This window comes from Salmo trutta, chromosome 12, assembly GCF_901001165.1.
Source record: "Salmo trutta chromosome 12, fSalTru1.1, whole genome shotgun sequence".
NCBI lineage: Eukaryota > Metazoa > Chordata > Actinopteri > Salmoniformes > Salmonidae > Salmo > Salmo trutta.
In genome coordinates, this window is record NC_042968.1 from 7,588,372 (window position 1) to 7,611,223 (window position 22,852).

Consider the following 22,852-nt stretch of genomic DNA (forward strand, 5'->3'; position numbering starts at 1 on the left):
TTAGGATTCCCCTCCTAACGTGCCGGATTTACACCGGGGGGCGTCTGGTAGAGGTAGCCAGGGTGTGTGTGTGGCAGCGGGAAGGTGGAGGGCACGGGGAACCTCCAGCTCCTCACTCCAGGGTCTGGATTTTAAAAAAATAACAATTTTCATCCTTATCACTGTTGAAAATTCCTGGAGTGTAACATTTAATTGTGGTTTTACCCAGGAAAAGATAAGAAAGGGAGAGACTGTAAAATGGACTGGAATAGCTACTGGGCAATTCCACGATAACGGAATTGCGCTCTGACTCAGATTTTACACTTTAAAGTGTATGTCAAACAAAAAACAAAACTAAGAACTACTTTGAACAAGAAATATTGTTATAAAAAAAATAAAAAAATTGACAGAAAAGAAATACAAATGCATTTACTGGAAGAACTGTGCAGATACATCCCCGATTTTTTTTTATGCGACCAAGTTTTCCAAAAACTCTTAAATATCTGCTCCGAATAAAGATTCAAAAGACGTCTGAAGAAAGAATGGGGTGTCCGCTACAGTATGACATGACACCTTGAGTTAGATATCTTTTTTTTGTTTGTTATTGAACTACAGCAGGTGAAGTGGATTTACATCTGGTAACGGAATTACGGTAACGGAATTACATCATGGGTCCGTGGAAACCATGCGTTTGATGTATTTGATACCATTCAACTCCAACCATTGCCATGAGCCCGTCCTCCCCTATTAAGGTGCCACCAACCTCCTGTGATGATTTATCATTGTAGCCAATTTAATTGCAGTAATTCCGTTAGTGATTTGTTAACAGAACTACGAGTTTTAATCGCTTAATAATTCATAAACTTGATATCAGTATATAAACACTAACCAATTGGTAGGTCTACCTTTACTTGTTAGTTCTGTGAACTTTCATTATCGTCCCTCCACATGAGGAAAGGACATTAGAAAATATCTTAAAGATATGTTATTTTTTGGTAATGAAATTACAAGGCAATGTTTCGTAAACTTGCAGAAGGCAAATAATTTCAGCAAAACTAGTGTTGATATTAGTTGGCAGGAGTCTTCACTTCAACATTATTGTGTTTTGATGTATTAAGTCGCTCTGGATAAGAGCGTCTGCTAAATGACTTAAATGTAATGTAAATGTATTTCTAATACCTTTTAAGAGGTAGATGTTGCCTAAGATCCATTTTCCATCTGCATCACCAGAAATCAAAGCCCCAGGGTATTTCCATCTAAAAAGGACCCATAAGCACCAATGTGACGTTCACAGAAGCATGTCAAATTGGGTGTCAAATGAAAGCTAAGAGTCTATATTTTTGAGAAATTAAGCATACATTTTTCAAAAATTTTTCATCCTAAAAATCTTGAATAAGCATAGACTGATTTCTGGTCAAAGAGACAGAAAAATTATGAGTTTTAATCACATAATAATTCATAAACAAACTTGATATCAGTAAAAACACTAATGAATAAGGTAGGTCTACCTTTACTTGTTACTTTTGTTACACTTATATTCGTTTTGGAGAAATGATTTGCCTTCTGTAAGTTTAAGAAACATTACCTTGTGCCTTGTAATTCTGTTACCAAAAACCCACATATATTTAAGATATTTTATAATTTCTCTCCCTCATGAGGAGGAAAGCTAATGAAATGTCAAAGTAGTAAGAGATAAAGGTAGACCTACCAATTCGTTAGTGTTTTTACTGACATTAAGTTGTTTACGAATTATTAATTTAATAAATCTCATACTTCTGTTACCAAATTGCAATTGAATTGGCTACAATGGGAAATGAAAAGAAGCTCTGTCAGAGTGACCGTTCTTGATCACCTCCCTGACCAAAGCCCTTCTCTTCCGATTGCTCAGTTTGGCCGGTGGTTCCAAACTTCTTTCATTTAAGAATGATGGAGGCCACTGTGTTCTTGGGGACCTTCAATGCTGCAGACATTTTTTGGTACACATCTTCATATCTGTGCCTCAACACAATCCTGTCTCAGAGCTCTACGGACAATTTCTTCATTATCATGGCTTGGTTTTTTCTCTGACATGCACTGTCAACTGTGGGACCTTTTATATAGACAGGTGTGTGCCTTTCCAAATCATGTCCAATCAATTTAAATTTACCACAGGTGGACTCCAATCAAGTTGTAGAAACATCTCAAGGATGATCAATGGAAACAGGATGCACCTGAGCTCAATTTTGAGTCTCATAGCAAAGGGTTTGAATACTTATGTAAATAAGGTATTTCGGGTTTTCATATTTAATACATTTGCAAACATTTCTAAAAACCTGTCCTATCTTTGTCATTATGGGGTATTGGGTGTAGATTGATGAGAAAAAAAAAGATTTGATCAATTTTAGAATAAGGCTTTAAACGTAACAAAATGTGGAAAAAGTCGAGGGGGCAGAATACTTTCCGAATGCACTGTATTTCTGCCAAGATACACATTTAAAATGGATAGTCATTGGCTCAATGACTGGAAGTCTATGGGAACAACCTCTCTCTCTGTCTCTTCAGTTAATGTTACCTCTCCCCGCTCTTACTGACACCTACCATTACAACTACCACCTAACCTCTTTTCATTTACTGTAACAAGCATCCTCACCCACTGAGCACCTACCGACACTGGACGTTTGTTGAAAAGTAGTTGAAATTTGGTCAGTCCACCCTGGCCGGACCAATCTGAAACAATCATAGATGTCTATGTTTCACAAGTTTGGACAGCAAAGTACAGTACAGTGGAGTAGAGCACAAACAGTACAGAACAGTACAATCAAGTAAAGAGAAGTAGAGTAGAGCTCAGTAGAGTAGAGTACCGTACAATGTACTGTATTGCACTGTACTGTACATGTCTACCTTACTGTACTCCATTCTTCTCTACTGTGGTGTACTGAACATATATACTTTACTGTATTGTGCTGTACTATGGTCCAAACTTGTGAAACATAGACGTTTATGATAGGTTCAGATTTCGTCTGGTCTGGATAAGAGAATATTAAATAGCAAGTGTGTAGTGTAATCCCAAATATGTAAAAAAAAGGATATTGCATATTTCTAACTTTGTGTACCTATTCAGGACGCATCACCATTAAAACTTCTTATGGATGGTGGCAGTATTGAGTCGCTTGGATGACTGACGTGCCCAGAGTAAACTGCCTCCTACTCACTCCCAGATATGCATATTATTAGTAGATTTGGATACAAAACACTCTGAAGTTTCTAAAACTGTATGAATGATGTCTGTGAGTATAACAGAACTCATATGGCAGGCAAAAACCTGAGAAAAAATCCAACCAGGAAGGGATTTGTAGTTCTTCTATCTAATCCCTGTTCAAACTACAGTGTCTGTGGGGTCATTTTGCACTTCCTAAGGCTTCCATTGGCTGTCAACAGCCTTTAGAAACGTGTTTCATGCGTCTCCTGTTACTGGGCAGAGAATAGGAGCTCAGTCTATCAGTGGACTGCCTGGGAGCAGAGAGTTGTTTACTGCGCATTCACGCTGGCGCGCATTCACGCTGGCGCGCCACTCATTATTTTTCTCCTGGAATGAATACGCTATTGTCCGGTTGGAATATTATCTACGTTTTATTTTAAAAAGACAATAAGGATTGATTGTAAATATCGTTTGACATGTTTCTACGAACGGTAATGGAACTATTTGACTTTTTGTCTCTTATTTTATGCTCACGCGTTATGCCTTTTGGATAGTGATCTGTACGCACGAACAAAATGGAGGTATTTGGACATAAATATGGAGTATTTCAAACAAAAATAACATTTCTTGTGGAAGTAGGAGTCCTGGTAGTGCATTCCGACCAAGGTAAGGGAATATTTGATCAGCAAAGGTAAGGGAATATTTGTAATACTAATTCTGAGTTTAGTTGACTCCAGAACTTTGCTGGTATCTGTATAGCTTGCTTTGATGGTTGAGCTCTGTACTCAGAATATTGACAAATGTGCTTTCGCCGAAAAGCTATTTTAAAATCTGACACAGCGGTAGCATTAAGGAGATGTTTATCTATAATTCTTTCAATAACTGTTGTAAATTTTATCAACGTTTATGATGAGTATTTTTGTAAATTGATGTGCTCATTCACTGGAAGTTTTGGTGGGAATACATTTTCTGAACATCACGCACCAATGTAAAATGGGGTTTATGGATATAAATATGAACTTTATCGAACAAAACATACATGTATTTTGTAACATTGAGTCCTGGGAGTGTCATCTGATGAAGATCATCAAAGGTTAGTGATTGATTTTAGCTGACATTCTGGTTTTTGTGATTCCTCTGCTTGCTTGGAAAATGGCTGTGTGGTTTTTCTTGTTTTGGTGCTGTCCTAACATAATCTAATATTTTGCTTTCGCCGTAAAGCCTTTTTGAAATCGGACACTGTGGTTAGATTAAGGAGAATCTCATCTTTAAAATGGTGTATAATACTTGTATGTTTGAGAAATTTGAATTATGAGATTTTTGTTGTTTTGAATTTGCCGCCGTGCACTTTCACTGGCTGTCGTCATATCAATCCCGCTAACGGGATTCGAGCCCTAACAGGTTTTAAGAGAATGATATTCATATCCATGAATGCATTTCTGTATAGTACAGATCAGGAATCCATGATGTAGTTCCGTTACCGTAATTCCATTACCGTAAATCCACCTCATCTACTGTAAGCACATTTTTATTTTATTTTTTACTCATAGCTGACATCCCATTCTTTCTGCAGATATCTTTGAATCTTAATTTCGGAGAAGCTAGTTAACAGAAAACGTGGTCGCGTAAACAAAACCATGGCCGATTTTTACCGTAAGTCTGTTACCAAACTGTACATCTACAGAGCTCTTCCAATAAATGTATCTTTATGAAATTTGCTGTGTAAATTGTTCAAAGTAGTCCCGGTGCATAGAGTTGTATGGTTTGTTAAACTTTGAAATCAATCGTTTTTGTTTGGCATACATTCTGAGTCAAAGCGTAATTTCCCCCTACTATAGGCTACAACTCTCTCTCTCTCTGACACAAATAGGCAGACAGAGGGGCACACACACAGGTGGTGCACGCAAACACACACACACACAAACACACGCTGAGGACAAGTGATAACAGGCCCTCTATCTTTGCAGAAGCAGGGGCAAAGTGGGACCTCATTTTGCAGGCAGAGAGGTAGGCCTACAATGGATGGAGATGTGGATCTGGCGAGGTGCCTTCACCAGCGCCGTCGTGTTGAGGTGTGTTCACACTCCACCAGTAACAAACGATGGACAGAGTGGCCATTTGTCATTCAAGTCAAGGCGGATTCTTATTCAGTGATTTATTTATTTACATGGTTTATTTATTGACTTATTCAAAACCCCTCAGTTACATTCTAAAGCTATCCTTACAGACGCTAGGCATTCTTCATTTCTCTGCAAGTTTGGGACACAAAGGAACAGTAAATAATAAATATTTCTGGCGGCAAAATATTATGTAACAAGTAGTCTCTCACATACAGATACCTTGAGCCCAATTAGGCTTGGCAAGCATCTGTAGAGAAACCAAGACAATTTTCCTCCGATTTTCGGTGTGTTCATTCTCAGTGAGATGAACTCCAGGTCTGGTAGTGTCCTGTGACGTGAGAATAGAGCTGGTTTACGACTCTCAGTGCCCTCTGAGCCACATGCTGCCGCTGCTCTCTGTGATTCAGAGGTGAAGAGGTGTGAGAAACAGAGTTTCAGCACACTGAGGATCATCTCAGAGAAAAGCTCAATTCTAGGGCCATTTTGAGCAGTTACAGAAACAGCTGTGAGACAGGTATAACTTAATCAGTGTGCAGTGTTTCTCCTATATTAATTTAGCAGTGGTTGCCACCCAGGGGCGAAAATCTGATATCAACTTTGGAGTGGACAATTACATGAAATTTTCTCAAGAGCAATTCCTGAGGGGGACACCAAAAGTAGTGCTGTAACACATAGCCTACATTGTAATATGGTAAATGTATATTGAGGAACCAAAGAAATAAGGTGTTTGCCGTACTCCTAACTACCGGTACCCAAAACTACACAACTAATCACAACAGCAATACCATTGCCTTTAACAAATCTTAGTTCAGTCACCAGCTTAAGTTGAGAGTGGGGGTATCCATGGCATTTTCCAATTATGTTCCTATTTTACAAGTCAAAAAATTGAGAACCTTTCATAATGTTGCCAAACAAAGACTCAACAAACTTACCTGTGACTCCCTGTCTCTGCCAGTCTGTCCCTGCATATCTGTCCCCAACTCTGCTGTCTGTGTGCTGTCTGTGTGCCATCTGTTGCCTGCTCTGCCTAATGACATCATTGTGAAACATTTCCATTAGAATTTCATTTATTTCTTATGAACATTTTATCAACTAGTCTTTGAGATATTAGGCTACTAGGGTTCTTACTATGCGTTTTGGTTTATTGAAAAATACTCTGATGTCCGGCTGGCTGGCTGGCTACACACACAGTGTGTAGGTTATTTACAGTAGGAGATGGGCTTCTATCATCTTCAATCATTCTATTTGGGCTTTGATCTAAAAGGTAGCTAGCAAATGTGAAACGGATTAAAATGACAAGAGTTGGCAGCTGTATGAGTTCACCATTTACACAACAAATGCTGCAACCTTTTGTAATTTTAATAGTTTGTTTCATATTGGCTGGCTTCCAACAATAGCTGAATTTGCAAAGCTAGCGAGCACCAATTCAGTTTCAGTGGTGTTTGCTATAATCTTTGCTACCCGGGTTAAATAAAGGTGAAATAAAATAAATAAATAAAAGTTCCCTTGCGACAATTTAGCTTTTGCAACGAGACCATTAAATATATTTAAGACAATGGTAGAAGAGAGTGTAGTTCTGTTCAGTTTGGATTTCAGTTTATCGCTAACCTTATCACAGGGACTTTGAAGCACTAACTTACATCATCTGCATGCTGATCTTGGAATAAATTGACGATAGCAAAGATTCCATCTTTGACGACGCCACATAAATGGAATAGGTACTAGCTAGCTTAATAGTTAATATTTCCGCGCTAGCTCTGCATATTCAGCTAGTGTGTGTGCGCGATTGACTGGATTAACCTCACGTCAGTTACGTGCATTGAGTGCCTTTCAGACAGTAGATACGACCTCTCTGTTACCTAGCAAGCTAAGGAACTGGCAGTGGATCAAACCATTGTGAGGCAAAGGGTGGGGGGGTCGCAATCTTTTGAAACTTAAAAACGCGCTATTAAGTGTCTATAATCAGCACAATTGCTTTCATTGCATATTATTAATATTATTTAAATTACATAGTTATGTTTCAGTGATATATTGGGGGGGACAAATCATATTTTTCCCAGGATGGGGGGGTCGTGTGTCCCCCGTCCCCCCCGGGATTTCCGCCCCTGTTGCCACCACAGCAAAAAATATGATGTAATTTTTAAATTATATATATATATATATATATATATATATATAGACACACTGAGTATACAAAACATTAAGAACACCTGATCTTTCCACGACAGACTGACCAGCTGAATCCAGATGAAAGCTATGATCCCTTATTGATGTCACTTGTTAAATCCACTTCAATCAGTGTAGATGAAGGGGAGGAGACAGGTTAAAGAAGGATTTTTAAGAGCTTTAAGTGCCTTTGAACAGGGTATGGTAGTAGGTTCCCGGCGCACTGGTTTGTGTCAAGAACTACAACGCTGCTGGGTTTTTCACGCTCAACAGTTTCCTGTGTGTATCAAGAATGGTCCACCACCCAAAGGACATCCAGCCAACTTGACACAACTGTGGGAAGCATTGAAGTTAACATGGGCCAGTGTCCCTGTGGAATGTTTTCAAAACCTTGTAGAGTACATGCCCCGACGAATTGAGACTGTTCTGAGGGCAAAAAAGGGAGGAGGGTTCCTAATGAAGGTGTTTAATGTTTGGTATATTCAGTGTATATTTCTTCCAAGAAGTGCTTTTAAATGGATAGTCATTGGCTCAATGACTGGAAATATGGAACAGCTGGCAGGTCATTGCACTAACGCTAGTAGCAATGCTCCCCCCACCCCGATACCACTGCTGAAAAGAAATCTTAGGGGAAACACTGGCGTGTGTGTACTTAATAGAAGGCGAGAGAGAAATAGAGGGAGGGCGAGAGAGCGAGAGAGAGAATGTGTTCGTGCGCGTCCATACTCTATACATGCATGTGTCTGTAGACAGTGTATTAGGACACGACAACATAGGTTGGTGAGGAAATGCCATCCCTTTACAACAGAACACGGCTACAGCACCTGTTCATCCTCAGACCACCTCCTCGGATCCAGACTGAACCAAATTCTGAACACTCGCCCCCAGACAGGGATAAGGACCTGGTGTGAGTCAAACAGCCTGGTCCTCACACATCCTTCATACACCCTGCTGAGTGTGTTACACTTAACAGCAGTGTTGGTTTTAGCCATCTAGGCTAGCAGTGGAAAGGGTTGGAAAGATGGTCTGTGGTGCTTTGGTTGGTTAGTAGAAAAGCCACAACTAAAATACACTACTCCACCATATTAACAATTGGGTAATTCCGAGGTAAAGCAATTTCAGCAACGGAATCACCTAAAATACAGTGCATTCAGAAAGTATTCAAACTCCTTGACTTTTTCCACATTTTGTTACTTTACAGCTTTATTCTAAAATCAATCTACACACAATACCCCATAATGACAAAGCAAAAACAAGTTTAGAAATCTTTGCAAATGTATATAAAAAAATAAATAATGAAATATCACATTTACATAAGTATTCAGATCCTTTATTCAGTACTTTGTTGAAGCACCTTTGTCAGCGATTACAGCCTCAAGTCTTATTGGGTATGACGCTACATTTGGGGAGTTTCTCCCATTCTTCTCTGCAGATCCTCTCAAGCTCTGTCAAGTTGGATGGTTTTTCAGGTCTCTCCAGAGATGTTCAATCAGGTTCAAATCCGGGCTCTGGCTGGGCCACTCAAGGACATTCAGAGACTTGTCCCGAAGCCAATCCTGCATTGTCTTGGCTGTGTGCTTAGGGTCGTTGTCCTGTTGTTAGGTAAACCTTTGCCCCAGTCTGAGGTCCTGAGTGCTCTGGAGCAGGTTTTTAATCAAGGATCTCTCTGTACTTTGCTCCATTCATCTTTCCCTCGCTCCTGACTAGTCTCACAGTCCCTGCCGCTGAAAAACCTCCCCCCAACATGATGCTGCCACCCCCATGCTTCACTGTAGGGATGGTGCCTGGTTTCCTCCAGACGTGACGCTTGGCATTCAGGCCAAAGAGTTCAATCTTGGTTTCATCAGACCAGAGAATCTTATTTCTCATGGTCTGAGAGTTTAGGTGCCATTTGGCAAACTCCAAGTGGGCTGTCATGTGCCTTTTAATGAGGAGTGGCTTCCGTCTGGCCACTCTACCATAAAGGCCTGATTAGTGTATTGCTGCAGAGATGGTTGTCCTTCTGGAAGGTTCTCCCATCTCCACAGAGGAACTCTGGAGCGCTGTCAGAGTGACCATCGGGTTCTTGGTCACTTCCCTGACCAAGACCCTACTCCCCCGATTGCTAAGTTTGGCCGGGCGGCCAGCTCTAGAAATTGTCTTCGTGGTTCCAAACTTCTTCCATTTAAGAATGATGAAGGCCACTGTGTTGTTGGGGAACTTCAATGCTGCAGACATGTTTTGGTACCCTTACCCAGATCTCTGCCTCGACACAATCCTGTCTCGGAGCTCAACGGACAATTCCTTCGACCTCATGGCTTGGTTTTTGTTCTGACATGCACTGTCAACTGTGGGACCTTATATAGACAGGTGTGTGTGCCTTTCCAAATCATGTGGACTCCAATCAGGTTTTACAAACATCTCAAGGATGATCCTTGAAACCAGGATGCACCTTAGCTTAATTTAGAGAATTTTGCAAAGGGTCTGAATACTTATGTAAACAAGCATTTCGCTTCACCCGCAATAACATCTGCTAAATATGTGTATGTGACCAATAACATTTTATTTGATTCAGGTATTTCTCTGTTTTTATTTTTTATACATTTCCCACAACTCCTTCAAGACTGTTGGAAAAGCATTCCAGGTGAATACCTCATGAAGCTGGTTGAGAGAATGCCAAGCTGTCATCAAGACAAAGGGTGGCTACTTTGAAGAATCTAAAATCTAAAATATATTTTGCTTTGTATTAACACTTTTTTGGTTACTACATGATTCCATATATGTTATTTCATAGTTTTGATGTCTTCACTATTATTATACAATGTAGAAAATAGTAAAACAAAGAAAAACCCTTGAATGAGTAGGTGTGTCCAAACTTTTGACTGGTACTGAATATATGCCTTAATTTCTCAAATATAAACTCTTAGCTTTCATTTGACACCCAATTTGACATTCTCCTATGAACTTCAGGTTGTTGCTCATGGGTCCTTTTACATGGAGATGACCAATTACTATTATACCGTATTTGAATCACACATGTAATTTGACCACTACTGAACCATTGACTGATCGCTACTAAGCTTTACTGCATTGTGTAAGAGAGTGGTTGAGAAAGACAAGACTGGGTACAGTGAACAAACACACACTGGTCTTCTGGAAGGGACCATTGAAACGTCACAGGAACTCAGGAAGTGAAGAAAGGTCATCTGAGCTGTCCTTTCTGTGACAGAGCATGACCACATGGATGTGTGAGGGGAGGGGATAGGTTGAGGCCAACCAGCCAATCCCTTGGTCCAGTACCCAGTGCATCCCATCAGCCCCTGCCACCGGTCCTTCACCCACCTTCAGGGCTGTGGAGAAGGGGCCTGACAGATGGTGCTGAGGGGCCAACCAGCACCACAGTCCTGACTGGTGCTTCCCCTATCACCAAGCCCCAGCTCCAGTCCCGAACCAAACTCCACCCTCCTCCCCTACCCAAACCCCTCAGCCCCAGAGTTCGTCAGTGCCGCCTGGCTGGTCAAACACAGTCCCTCCCCAAAGTTGCTCCCCTGTATCCTTTCCTCTTTGCATCAGCAGCTGCCTGGTCTGTTAGCAAATGTTGCTAGCTTTGTGCTAGCAAACATGAAAGGACCTCTGCACATAGAAATGAATAAAGGATTTATATGCCACTGTCACAAAGGCTGGTCAGTCCAATGACCCACACTCTCTTTGTAATTAAATACTCAGATGGGAAAGGTTTTTGGGGCTACACAGTAGCTGTTCCTGCAATGGTCACGAGAAGAGGAATAGCCTATTCTCAAAAGATCTGGTTCTGTTCGAGTGAAACGTCAATGACCATTTCCCCCAATGGAGGACACTTCAACCAAGAGAGATAGTCTACTGATGATATCCAACCCAATTATGCAATCTCCTCACTTATTTGCACTGCAGGATCTGCCCAATTATGCAATCTCCTCACTTATTTGCACTGCAGGATCTGCCCAATTATGCAATCTCCTCACTTATTTGCACTGCAGGATCTGCCCAATTATGCAATCTCCTCACTTATTTGCACTGCAGGATCTGCCCAATTATGCAATCTCCTCACTTATTTGCACTGCAGGATCGGCACAATTATGCAATCTCCTCACTTATTTGCACTGCAGGATCTGCACAGGGGGATGGGTAGATAATGAATGGGTGGATAATGACTACAGTAGGCTCTAAATAATCACACAAGGCTGGCCGTTTGTCATCATGCCTCCCTGATATTAACGTTCAATTCGTTTCAGATAGGAGCAGCCGAGCGCTGTTGACACTCGCGGTCAATCAAAGCTTGCAAGCGACAATTGGCAGCCCTATCAATTCGACATGCCATATCTGGGCTACAAACCAATATTACAGCTATGTAGTAGTGTGCTGTACAGGAAAGCGAAGGGGACCAATCGAGGAAGTGATTACTCGGTCTAATGGATGTCTCAACCTGCGGGTCGAAATGCAGCTTCAAAGGAACATTTCATCAGTTTACTCTGAGTTGAGAGAGACAGCTCATCATTCAAATCTGATCATATGCACGGAATATGGCCTAAGAGATGAAGCATATTTCACTGGCGGCGATACCTCACCTGGGTGCTGAATGACAGAGAGGCTGTTCGCTAACTGCTGTTAGTTACAATACGGAAATGATAAAAAGCAGCATTGGCCGTCTTGCAGCGATCAGAGTGGTCGTTAGCACAGATGTTGGAGGTTGTGTGAACAGGTTGGCGAACCCGGGGAGGATGTGACCCCAGTGACCTCAGCCATAAGTCCAGAACGGGCCACTGGTTCAGCCCTGAGAATATACAGTCATGAGATATTAAGTGATGCTATCCTTACTAACGGTATCTCTTACCGTGTGTGTGCCTATAGCTTACAATAGCATACTACACACTGGTAAAGCAAAGGTAGGTCCCTTTCGAAGATCCTATCCAAAGAGTGGATCTTACTGCCTTGTGTCCGTTGTAACATACTTTTTCTTATTATTTCTCACAGGATAACTTACCCGACTCTAAAGCACTGTTAGAGATATGCAAGGTAATTGGGAAACATGCCTAACTATTTGGTTGTTCATATACATTCCTGTGTGCTCTTGAAATTCATCTCAACATGAAGAGCCCAAGAGGCTCTTTAAAAGACCATCTCATAGGAGAACAAACACAAACATGTACGATGTAGGCGTCCCCTCCCACCTCGTTCCATCCCCGACTCTTAGCTCATTAGGCTGCTATTACCCTTCACGTTGGAGAATACAGAGGCACGTACGATCAACAACAAACGTGTCTCGCTGTCCTGGAAGAGAAGACACACTAAACCCGTCTCAAACACGTTTAACGAGCAGTACAATCTAGCCTACAGAGCAGACCAGATGCCTTAGCAAACACAACCAAAGGGTTTGATTGGGCAATCAGACTGTGTCCAAATACCCATACTTGCGTTCTAAATAGTAGGCTTTTTGGTGAGCAAAAATAGAAAGTTAACCTTAGAAACCTTGTCTGGACTTTGTGTGTTCATTCAAGAAGCTGGCCTGTGGGCCTCCCGAGTGGCGCAGTGGTCTAAGGCACTGCATCGCAGAGCAAGCTGTGCCACTAGAGATTCTGGGTTGGAGCCCAGGCTCTGTCGCAGCCGGCCGTGACCGGGAGGCCAATGGGGCGGTGCACAATTGGCCTAGTGTCGTCTGGGTTAGGGAGGGTTTGGCCGGCAGGGATATCCTTGTCTCATCACACACTAGCGACTCCTGTCGCGGGCCAGGCGCAGTGCACGTTGACACGGTCGCCAGGTGTACGGTGTTTCCTCCGAACACATTGGTGCGGCTGGCTTCCGGGTTAGATGGGCATTGTGTCAAGACGCAATGCAGCTTGGTTGGGTTGTGTTTTGGAGGACGCATGGCTCTCGACCTTCGCCTCTCCTGAGTCTGTACGGGAGTTGCAGCGATGAGACAAGACCGTAACTACTACCAATTGGATACCATGAAATTGGGGTGAAAAATTTAATTAAAAATTAAAAAAGAAGCTGGCCTGTACTCTGCTCTTAGAAGTCAGGGCTGCGATAGGGAAAGCCAGCCTATAAACATCAGCTGAACAAACTCTCAAAGCTAATATATTATTTAGCTTCCCTCTGTGATGTGAATAAAGCAACAAAAAAAACACCCTTGTAGAGCAAGATCGTTGACACTTTACAGTATGAGCAAAATTATATTTTATTACTTTGACACCTGGATTTATTTAATGGAGGTGTTTGACTTTCCATGCTCCTCCATCAAAACGTTTCACTTTAAAGTGCCACCAATATGAAACCATTATACTGTGTCTGCACTATAGGTGAACCAAAGTCAACACCATCTGTGCTTTTTGCCTCGGTATAACACTGATCCTGTAAATCAAACCGTTTCCACAGCAACCCAGCGTGAGGTCAGAATGTAAATCAAGAGAGACGTTTCTTAATAACCTTGAAGAAACAGGTTTTGCAGAGCTCTCCTGAGAACTCCATGTGAGGCACAGAGGCAGACATGTTAGAAAATGCAAACGTAAACTTCGAACCTCGTTAGTTAAAGATCAGCAAACAGTTCCTTCAACTGCTCTGACGGTTCTCCAATAAATCTGCCAGCCGAGTGCCTTGTTCAAACACCGAGCTCTCAGTGTTTGAACCTGCTTTTCAGACCTGAAATCACTCTGATTCAGACTCAACTCACAGGGGCTAAAAGCACAGTGAAAAGACCAGGGTGGATGACACTGAAGTTGAATCTGTGATGACGCAGCTCGACAGGGTTTAGGCTCACTGCAGTAGCTGAGTATAGCAGGAAAGGCCGACTGGCACCATCCACGCTTCTCTGAAGCGTTTTAGAATTCAAAGGGGGCTAAGCAAACAAACTGTGTGCTTGGAGTTCCTTAAGTCCCATACCTTTCAAGGCCAAGCACAACCTAAATATTACATTTAATCAAACTCTTGCCATGTCGAGGACCACACACAAACACACAACCCACACGGACGTCCACGGACACCCAAATACACACTCACACCGCACATTTTACTACAGTCTAGTAAAAAAAAAAAAAGTCTTCACTATATCTAGACTACATCTTTGTTTCTCATTACTATATCCCAAGGACTCCCCCCTAATTCAATGAATGCTAATACATCACATTCCCAACGATCACCCCACAGGATCTCTCTTTGAGCATTGCTTCAGTGGATTAGATGAATGCACTCCCAGTCCTTTCTCATGTAATACTCCGCTATGCCATGTATCCAATGAGAGACACTCAATGAGCATTAATATTCGGAAGGGTGAGACACATACGCCGAGGCAGAATCTACAAAGTGAACAGAATCCAATTACCTCAACCAGGGGGTAAGTATCTGGTTGTGGATGTGGAGCTCACACAGCCCAGGTTATTGGGGGGGACACTGAGGCGTGCTACACAGGAACCTGAAGTAATTCCTCAACAATGGGATCCCACCGCTCACATCACTACCTCTGTGCTTTAAATTTATTCAAGACCGCTGATGTCCATTAACCATCTGGCTCTATCTAACAGGCTCCCAGACTACCTAGCCTCCCCGGAGATACCAAAGTGTCTCGTCTCATGATCGTCTCCTCTCTCATTGATGATTTCGTCCGGTTGATGGCCGAGGCAGGCTTAGAGGAAGTATCGGTTCTACAGACAGGACGTGACACACGTCGATACCTCATCAGGCATTCAGGAGGCAAAAACACCCATTATGAGCAGAATCACAGTGAATTGCCATAGCAACAACGCAGAAACCTAAGCCTTGTTTGCTAAAATAGACCAAATTAGTACCTTGTCCAGGGCACTGGTTTTAAACGCACTAATCCACAGTCCATCAGCGCTGTTTTTGTGTTCTTGTGGTGCTCATTGTGGCACTTAGCATCTGAAAGATGCAGCAGTCTGTAAAATTGGAAAACAGCAGCTGGGATTCCTGTCCTGTCAATTAATATTCATGCTCCAGAAAATCTGAGGTGATGAATTTAAAACACCTGATCAAATCAATAATTTAGTGGGCAGAGAGAAAGAGAATAAAGAAGAAAACACAAGAATAGGCATTCATTTTAACCTAGCCAGTCCTCAGATTGCTGGAGAGAGTGCTGCAATCCCTCAAATATGAGAGCGTCAACATCTCTTGCATCCCTATTTTTTGGCAAAGAATCAAATTTGCCTGTGGTGGAACTCTTGCATGCAGTATCCTCCCTAGGGCAGCCATCCTCTCCAGTCTCCACAGCTGCTCGGAGTATGTGCCACACATTTAGGAAACCAGCCTTAATCAAATGAGAAAGGAAAAAGGGTTCCCCCAAATGAGTTCCTGTTGAAAACTGAGAAGGAGAAACACGGAAGACGGTCTCAAAGCCTCAAGAACATTAGTTCAGCATGCCAGAGCCTGAGTGTCTGAGAGTGGGGGTATGTAATTCAATCCGACTCCACATCCAGATGAAGAGGAATGCAATCCGAGTCAACACAGAGATTTATTTTGCCCACACAGGATCAGTGTTTGGTGCCTCCCAACCACCCTTCCAGGAGTCATTAGAAGGCGTTGGTGCATGCATACATCACGAGCTGGTGGTGAGAGACTGACGGGGGCTGTAGCAAGGGAAGGTGGGAGTATTCCATCAGTATTACCGAGAGAAATACTGGGTCTTAGGAGTATTCCATACTTAACGTGACAGGAGGGGGATTGGATCGACTTGCAAAGCATTGACCCCTTTGTCCAGGTCCCACTATCAACTACATGGTAGATGGAGATTGTTACCAGCTCCATACCCCAGTGAGTTCTACCCCCCATCACCATCACCCTCTGTCAGAGGACCAAACAGATGGAGGATATGCTTCCCTCCCTCTCCACTTCTACCTCAAAATGCACACAAAACATATGCACTCACACATGCATGCATACTAATATCATCGTAGCTATCGCAATACAAGTTTCTCTTATTAAACATGGGGGGCAGTTATAAAGCCACTGATGTCTAATGTAATTTTTTTCTGATGTTGGTGGTGCCCACATGCACTTCCAAGCAGCCATAAAAGGCACACACGCATCAATACACAAGTCAATTAAGCCCCAGTTACAGCTGATGCCACCATTGGCCCAGATGGTATGGGACATCCGCTGCGACAGCCAATCATAAATCACAGCACTTAGGGGTGGGGGTGCCGCCAGAAAGACTCTAACCTTGTCTAAGTATAGTCACGTAAGATAAATCTCAGATTGATATGTCATTAGATAGGGCTGGGAATTGCCAGGGACCTCACGATACGATATGATCATCATACTTACAGTGCCTTCAGAAAGTATTCACACCCCTTGACTTTTTCCACATTTTGTTGTGTTACAAAGTGGGATTAAAATTGATTTGTAAAAATACTCAAAGTGGAAGAAAAATTCTAACATTTGTAAAGAATTAATCAAATAAAACCCCTAATATATCGTAATTAAAAAAGTATTCAACCCCCTGAGTCAATACATGTTAGAATCACCATTGGAAGCGATTACAGCTGTGAATTTCTGGGTAAGTCTCTAAGAGCTTTCCACACCTGGATTGTGCAACATTTGCCCATTATTCTTTTCAAAATTATTCAACCTCTGTCAAATTGGTTGTTGATCATTGCTAGACAACCATTTTCAGGTCTTGCCATAGATTTTCAAGGAGATTTAAGTCAAAACTGTAACTCGGCCATTCAGGAACATTCACTGTCTTCTTGATAAGCAACTCCTGAGTAGATTTAGCCTTGTGTTTTAGGTTATAGTCCTGCTGAAAGGTGAATTCATCTCCCAGTGTCTGGTGGAAAGCAGACTGAACCAGGTTTTCCTCTAGAATTTTGCTTGTGCTTAGCTCCATTTAGTTTATTTTTTATCCTGAAAGACTCACCAGTTCTTAACAATTACAAGCATACCCATAACATGATGCAGCCACCAATATGCTTGAAAATATGGAAAGTGGTATTGTATTGGATTTGCCCCAAACATAAAACTTTGTATTCAGGACAAAAAGTGAATTGCTTTGCCAAAGTTTTTGCAGTATTACTTTAGTGCCTTGTTGCGAACCGGATGCATGTTTTGGAATATTTTTTATTCTGTACAGGCTTCCTTCTTTTCCCTCAGTCAATTAGGTAAGTATTGTGGAGTAACTACAAGGTTGCTGATCCATCATCAGTTTTTGATCACAGCCATTAAACTCTGTAACTGTTTTAAAGTCACCATTGGCCTCATGGTGAATTCCCAGAGCGGTTTCCTTCCTCTCCGGCAATTGAGTTAATAAGGACACCTGTATCTTTGTAGTGACTGGATTTACTGATACACCATCCAAAGTGTAATTAATAACTTCACCATACTCAAAGGGGTATTCCATGTCTGCTTCTTTTTTTTTACCCATCTAATAGGTGCCCTTTGCGAGTCATTGGAAAACCTCCCTGGTCTTTGTGGTTGAATCTGTGTTTGAAATTCACTGCTCGACTGAGGGACCTTACAGATAAGTGTATGTGTGGGGTACAGAGATGACGTACAGTACCAGTCAAAAGTTTGGACACACCTCCTCATTCAAGGGTTTTTATTTATTTTTACCATTTTCTACATTGTAGAATAATCATAAAGACATCAAAACTATGCAATAACACATATGGAATCAGGTAGTAACCAAAAAAGTGTTAAACAAATTAAAATATATTTTATATTTGAGATTCTTCAAAGTAGCTACCCTTTACCTTGATGACAGCTTTGCACACTCTTGGCATTCTCTCAACCAGCTTCACATGGAATGCTTTTCCAACAGTCTTGAAGGAATCCCACATATGCTGAGCACTTGTTGGCTGCTTTTCCTTCACTCTGCGATCCAACTCATCCCAAACCATCTTAATTGAGTTGAGGTAAGATGATTGTAGAGGCCAGGTCATCTGATGCAGCACTCCATCACTCTCCTCCTTGGTAAAATAGCCCTTACACAGCCTGGAGGTGTGTTGGGTCATTGTCCTGTTGAAAAACAAATGATTGTCCCACTAAGCGCAAACCAGATGGGATGGCATATCGCTGCAGAATGCTGTGGTAGCCATGCTAGATAAGTGTGCCTTGAATTCTAAATAAATCACAAACAATGTCACCATCAAAGCACCCCCACACCCTCACACCTCCTCCATGCTTCACGGTGGGAACCACACATGCTGAGATCATCCATTCACCTACCCTGCGTCTCACAAAGACACAGCGGTTGGAACCAAAAATCTCAAGATTGGACTCATCAGACCAAAGGACAGATTTCCACCGGTCTAATGTCCATTGCTCGTGTCCTTGGCCCAAGCAAGCCTCTTCTTCTTACTGATGTCCTTTAGTAGTGGTTTCTTTGCAGCAATTCGACCATGAAGGTCTGATTCACCCAGTCTCCTCTGAACAGTTGATGTTGAGATGTGTCTGTTACTTGAACTCTGAAGCATTTATTTGGGCTGCAATCTGAAGTGCAGTTAACTCTGATGAACTTATCCTCTGCAGCAGAGGTAACTCTGGGCCTTCCTTTCCTGTGGCGGTCCTCAAAAGAGCCAGTTTCATCATTGCGCTTTATGGTTTTTGTGACTGCACTTGAACAAACGAATTGACTGACCTTCATGTCTTATTAAAGTAATGATGGACTGTCGTTTCTCTTTGCTTATTTGAGCTGTTCTTGCCATAATATGGACTTGGTCTTTTACCAAATAGGGCTATCTTCTGTATACCACCCCTACCTTGTCACAACTCAACTAAAGCTCAAACACATTAAGAAATTCCACAAATTAACAAGGCACACCTGTTAATTGAAATGCATTCCAGGTGACGACCTCATGAAGCTGGTTGAGAAAATGCCAAGAGTGTGCAAAGCTGTCATCAATGCAAAGGATAGCTACTTTGAAGAATCTCAAATATAAAATATATTTTGATTTGTTTAACACTTTTTTGGTTACTACATGATTCCATGTGTTATTTCATAGTTTTGATGTCTTCACTACTGTTCTACAATGTAGAAAATAGTACAAATAAAGAAAAACCCTGAAATGAGTGTGAGTGTGTCCAAAGTTTTGACTGGTACTGTAGTCATAGAAATGTCAATTTAAACACTAGTATTGCACACAGAGTGAGTCCATGCAATTTATTATGTGACTTGTTAAGCACATTTTTACTCCTGAACTTATTTAGGCTGGCTGTAATAAAGGGGTTGAATACTGACATTTCAGCTTTTCATTTTTAATTAATTTGTAAAAAATTCTAAAAACACAATTCCACATTGACATTATGGGGTATTGTGTGTAGGCCATTGACACATGTATTTTATCAATTTAATCCATTTTAAATTCAAAAAGTCAAGGGGTATGAATACTTTCTGAAGGCACTGTAGTATTCTGATTCAATACTGTGATTTTATTGCTATTCCATGGTCCAAACATATTGCTCGCCATATGTCTGCTGCAGAAATGAGAACCTTGAGATAAAGATCAGTAATGGAAATAAAAGTGCTGAAAACAAATTGGAGAACAAGTTATGAAGGAAAAATACGATATTGTCAAAACGATACTATATATCGTCAAAAAAAATATCATCATATGTAACTGTAATGTTTTTTCCCCCCATCACTATCATTGGATGCTGTATCATTTTTCCTTTGCAGGATCAGGATACAAGCAACATTCTAGGATACAAACATCAAAACTTTCATAAGATTGACATGTGCATGTTCAGACTCAGAAATCACAATTTCTTCATGGTTTCTACCCAACAATGCACATACTGATTTTTTTGGTATTTCTTCTCAGAGATTTTCTCATGACTTCCTCTGAGCTCAAGTCAAAGGTATAAACAATTAGCAGAGATCTGAATAGGAGATTGGGAGGAAAGAGAGGTTTGGTCACTCACCCGTTTCTGGTCTTCCAGACCGTGCATCACAGGTTTCCTCCTCTGGTGCTGCTGCGGGGATGCCTCTGCTCCTGATTCCATTTTCTCGCCCTTCTACAATATCCAACAGTCCCTTCTTTGTTAAAAAATATCCAACCAAATATCCTCTCCCAGAAACAAAGAGAATTGCTTATTCCAAAGTCATTCAAACCCCCCACTCTTTCATCCAAAATCACTATTGGTCCAAAATCTTTGTGGGAGAAAAGAAAACACCCAACAACCTATCTCATGGGGGTATGTCCTGGGTGGAGCTAGCTCAGTGAGTTATGTTGTCACTCCATGGCTCTCAGCTGCAGTTTTGAGCCCACTGAGGCTGACCCAGACTGGGCATCAGGGGATAGGCAGGGGTCCTGATATCCGGAGCTCCACAACCATGGTGGCCCTCTCTCCTCAAGCTTTCACCCAGAGTGAAAACCTCTAATCTTCTCCCTGGATATGATCATGGCTCCCTATTCCCACGGGGCCAACATTCCTCCATTGCAAAATCAAGAGCCCTGTAACGTCTGCTGGATTAACCTGTGATAGTCACCAAACTATTCCATTTGCACAACTGGATGGGTAAAAAAATAGATATGTTTAACCAAGCTACCAATTAGACAACAGCATGCAACAATATTTAGGAACTCAGTCGGGGTCTCAGAATAGTAGAATACACAATGTACCATTTCAAAATATGGTTATTTTTATGTCCATCAATGACAGTCAGTCAGTCAATTAGCATGTCAGCAAAAAAAAATTGATTGGTAAATTAGTGTAGCCAGCTATGTAAAAGTGTAGTAATCATGGTTGAATTGGCAAAATGAGTAGAATTGTATGAAATTAGTTGTAAAATTGCAAAATCTTCTCTCAGCCCCATGGCAAAATATGTAGAATTGCAGAAAGCTTGCTTTAAAACTGCAACATTTTCTCTACACCCCATTGCAAAATATGTAGAATTGCAGGAAATTCACTAAAACTTTTTTTCTCTCTGCATGTGTGGGTATGAATGTAGGTACACAGACCTGCGAGTCACTGTGGACACTTGTGATTAGTTCAGATGTTTTTGTGGCCCTCACCCCATCAAAGTTTCCCATGTTATGTTACTTGCAAATGTATAGGCTACATGCAATAAATTACTGCTTAAAGTTGTAATTGGTTTTGAAGAATACACAATAATCTCAGACAATAAAGTGTCAATGATATGAATGTATACGTATACGACATTGAATGTAACTGCATAAATTGCTAACAAGAACTCAAATAAGGCTAGTAGGCTACTAACTTGAGGTGTAGGCTGGCTACCTGAGAATGTTATATAAAAATAAACATAATGCATGAGTTTTCAGAATTTCTGGATGAAATGGCAGGTTCTCGGGCTGGAGCTTCATGAAAACCAACAGCGAGAGTTGTATTAGGCAGGTGCATTGGGCGTAGCATGAGCCGCATGCAATAGTTACATAGTGTATTAAACTAACGATTGTAGCTAAATCAGTTATGCAAAGCAAGCCCTCAACAATTTCTGCACATACATTTCCAAATAATAAGCATGCAAGAGGCAATATGGATGATGGTATATCACCCTGCAGATATTCTGCTAAGGCAGGTGCTGCATTTCCTTTGCTCTGACATGGGGTCGCTCACCAAAATTAAAGGTGGAAAATAAACTATGGAAAGCTTTTGAAATAGACGTAACCTAACTTAAAATCCTAAGAATAGAGTGGATTTAAGTAAAGGGTGGGAAGTAGCTACTCACCCAACACATCAGCAGCAGCAACGAATGTAATGTTCCCCTTCAAGGACGAAATGCTCCCTGCAGCACATCGCTCGCTTAACGTTACCTTCGCTTCTTTCCCTTTCCTTCTTGAACAGCCAGTGCATGCTTCGCTTTCCTCAGCAAAGGTCCCACTCTCTCCTTCAATCGATAACATCACGTCACTGACGAGTGCGCCCAGCGTTTTCTCCGCCAGCTCCCCTGCGCCATCCGTTTCCATGGATACTTACAGAAAGAATGATTTTGGTGCCATCTAGCGACATTGTATCGAATGTCTCACGCCCAGAGCAAATCTGTGCCAAATCGGAGTCAACGCACAACATAAAACACCAATCCCAATGAACCGTTCAAAATTACATTGTTGAAATAAGTTGTAGTATTTTATGGAGATATATGTATGATATACTTTTACTTGTATTTCATTCATTTTTATCTCCACCAAATTAAAACAGCATGTTACCTTCTGCTAGTATGCATGTATTTCATGTTTGTATGATATGGTAAGATTTTACAGAATGGCTACACCGATATGGTACTGTTATATAAGTTTACTGTGGGTACTTATATCAGAGGAGGTTGGTGGCAGCAGCTATAGAAGGACGGACTCATTATAACGGCTGGAATAGGAAAACATGGAACGGAGTCAAAACATGTGGTTTCCATATGTCTGAGGTGTTTCACACCGTTCTAGAAAACATTCCAGCTATTCTAATGAGCCTGTCCTGCAAAATAGATCCT